A 3,751-nucleotide genomic window follows, 5' to 3' on the forward strand; every position below is an offset into this window, starting at 1 on the left:
CAGTTTAACCTAGAATATGAGAGATTTGGATTAGATAGAAAATGAAACTTTCTCAAGAGAAGAAGTTAGGAATTAAAATGTATTGCCTGAGAAATATATCCCCACATCATTTTCTAGAGTCTTTCACAACTAGGATGAATTTCCATCAGTCTTATATGTGTTTATAATGGAATGCCTAGATGATATGGGAGAGGAAAGCTCATTCTTTCCTAGAGCTGATTTCTGCACTCCTTTATTCAAAAACAAATTAAGTTTTCCCCAAGTGCTGTATAACCTCCCGAACGAGGCCACTCAAACGGACATTATTTGGGTGTACTTTCTGTGTCCAGTGCTATTTGTAAAGTTGCAAGAGACAGTAAATATTTGGGCTAAGTGTATCACCTTTGAAGCCAAATTGCACTGTTTCAGGTCTTACTTCTTCCACTTATTAGGAGTAGACATATTCCTTAACGTCTCTGTGTGTCAGATTACTTATTTGTAACTGAGAGGATGATAATAGAATCATCTTTATACAATTTTTCTATGAATTAAATGAGTTAATATATATGAAGTACTTATACCATTCCTAGAACATAGTAGGTGGCACAATGCCTAACGCATTTGACTGCTAATCAGAAAGTTGTTGGTTCAAACCCACCAGCTGCTCCCCTCCATGGAAGGAAGATGGAGAATCTACCTCCCTAAAGATTTACTGCCTTAGAAACCCAATGGAGGTTGCTATGAGTCAGAAACCATGCAATGGTAATAATTCTTGGCTTTGGTTTCTATAAAAATAACATTTCATCATTAAAATTCATTTTAGGTCACTTTGGTCATGGAAGATTTATGACTTCCTCACTTAAAATTTTAATTACAAAACTACAATATGCATTACTTTGTGATATTTAAGCAACTATGAACTACAATACGTCTTTGAAACAGGAAAATCTTAGAATTGGAAAGAAATAGAGAAATCATTGAGTGGAATGGTTTTCAACTCTGAATGAATATTAGAACCATCTGGGGGAGCTTAAAAGGTATCAATGACTAGGCTAATTACAAACAATAAAATCAGATATAGGACCCAGGTACCAGTATTGTTTTTATTTGTTTTAAGCTCCAGCTGTCATTCTAAAGGTTGCAAAGCCATTGGTTTTAAATTACCTTATTGAAAATACAGAAATATCCTTAATGATTCTCTTTTTTAATATTTTCATTGCAGAGAGCTCACTACCTCACACAGAAATAAATATTGCTTTAAGTAATATTAAGCAAGTATTCAGACTGAACAAATTCCTTCTCCACTTTCAAATTCCTTATCTTCTCACATGTTGTAAAAAAAAATGCCACTTTAAAATATTTCTGCAGTCTCCACACATTGACTACTGTCACAATGAAATAACTTTAAAAAGCAATTGACTTCTTTAGCAGTATATAATCTAGCTGTTATGAGTTTAAGTGAAATGACCTGAAGATGTATTCCTTTTTTTTTTCTTTTTAACGTTTTAATGTGCTTTAGGTGAAAATTTACATATCAAGTTAGTTTTCCCAATCAATAGTTCATACACAAAGAGTTTTGTGATATTGTTTGCAATCTGTAATGTGTCAGCATTCTCCCTATTTTCTTCCTGGTTTTTCTGTTTCCATTTGTCAGCTTTCCCTATCCCTCCCATTTTCTCATCTCTGGTTTTGGGCAAATGTTGCCCTGTTGGTATTGTATAGTTGATTGTTCTGAGGAGCACATTCTTCACATTGTTTATTTCATAGTCCTAATCACTTATTTCTACCACTCATCTGCCATTTTGTCCGTACTGTGGTAGCGTGCATGTTTCTGTGATGCTGGAAGCTATGCCACCAGTATATCAAATACCAGCAATGATGATCATTTGGCTTGAAGATGGCCTCTGGGAGTGTCTTCAGTTTCATGTTAGAAGGTTTTATTCTAGGCAATAGTCTCGGGGTCCTTGTAGTCTCTTTCTCACCCTTGTTGGACTTTCACCAGATTAAGTCTGGTCTTTTTTTTTTTTTTTTCCTTTTAGCTTTACATTTTGTACTACATATCTATGCATCTTTTTTTTTTCTCTTACTTATTGTAACTAGTGTGGTTTTGGTCAGAGTCATGATTAGTGGTAGCTAGCTCTTCTGCTCTCAGGTTAGAAGAGACCATGGTTCATGTGAGTCATTAGTCCTTTGGACCAATTACTTGAGTTTTCATTTTTCTTCATTTTCCTATGTTCTAGGTGAGAACAGACCAATAATTGCTTCTTACATGGCCACACGTGGGCTTTTAATATCTCAGATGCTACTCACCAGACCAGGATGTAGAAAAGTATTTTAATGAATTGTGTTTTGCCAATTCTCCAAGATGTTTCCTGAAGTTATCCTTAGCCTTCATGTCACAATGTCTAAGTATTTTCTATAATTGTGTCCCGCATATGGTCTATTATATATGTGAGTATACATGTAGCATATATATATATATATATATATATATATATATATATATATATATGAGCTCTGGTAGCATAGTGCCTAAGACATTTGACTGCTAACCAGAAGGCTGGCGGTTCAAACCCACCAGCCACTCCTCGGAAGGAAGGTTGGGCAATCCTACTTCCGTAGTGATACAGCCTCAGAAACCCAAGGAGGGGTCGCTATGAGTCGGGGCCGACTCGACGGCACATAACAACAACAACAACAAATATATACCTATTATTGTTAGTTATATTACTGCTACTGTATATGTGATTGCATTTACTGAAGTTGTCCTTTATTTCTTGTGTACCACTCATTATTTCACTTTGCCTTGGTCATGTTGAACTGATTTATCCATATTATGTATTGACTTTCCCTTCCCCAGAATTAACTCTTTATACTTGTCTTCTCCCTCCTTCCCTCCCTCCTTCTCCCCTCACTGTAACCATCAAATGTTTCATTTTTGTGTGTAAAACTATTCACTTTTTTTATGATAGTAGTCTCATATAATATTTATCCTTTTGAAGTTGACTTATTTCACTCATCATGTACTCCAGATTCATCCATATCATGAGATGTTTTGTGGATTCATTTTATGTATATGCCAAAATTTGTCTATCCTTTCACTGTTGATGCACATTTAGGTTGTTTCAATCTTTCTGCTATTGTGCAAAGGCTGAGATGAACATGAGTGTGCATATGCCTATTTTTGTCACTCTTCTTATTTCTGTAGAATATGTACCTAGGAGTAGGACTGCTAGATGGTGGTATTTCTATATCTAGCTTTTTAAGAAAGTTGCCTTATTATTTTATATAGTGATGTCCCATTTCGAAGTCCCACCAGAAGTATATAACAGTTCCAGTCTCCCACACCCTGTCAATTTTTGTTGTTCTTTATTTTTTTGATCAATGCCATTTTTTTGGCAGGGTGAGATAGTATCTCATTGTAGTATTGACTTTTGTCTCTCTAAATGGAAGCTCTGATGGTGTACTGCCTAAGGCACTTGACTGCTAACTAAAAGGCTGGTGGTTCAAACCCACCAGCCACGCCTCAGAAGGAAGATTGGGCAATCTACTTCCATAGAGATACTGCCTTGGAAACCCAAGAGGGGCTCGTTATGAGTCAAATTGACTCAACTGCAGTGAGTTGTTTCTTTTTTTTTTAATGGCTACTGATCTTGAGCATCTTTTCATGCATTTGTTATCAACCTCAATATTTTCTTTGATGTAGAGTCTGTTCATGTTTTTTGCCAATTTTCAATTAGATTGTTTGTGTTTTTGTTGTTGAGATATTGAC

Source organism: Orycteropus afer, unplaced genomic scaffold, assembly GCF_000298275.1.
Source record: "Orycteropus afer afer isolate SDZICR_OR568_19922 unplaced genomic scaffold, OryAfe1.0 scaffold00024, whole genome shotgun sequence".
NCBI lineage: Eukaryota > Metazoa > Chordata > Mammalia > Tubulidentata > Orycteropodidae > Orycteropus > Orycteropus afer.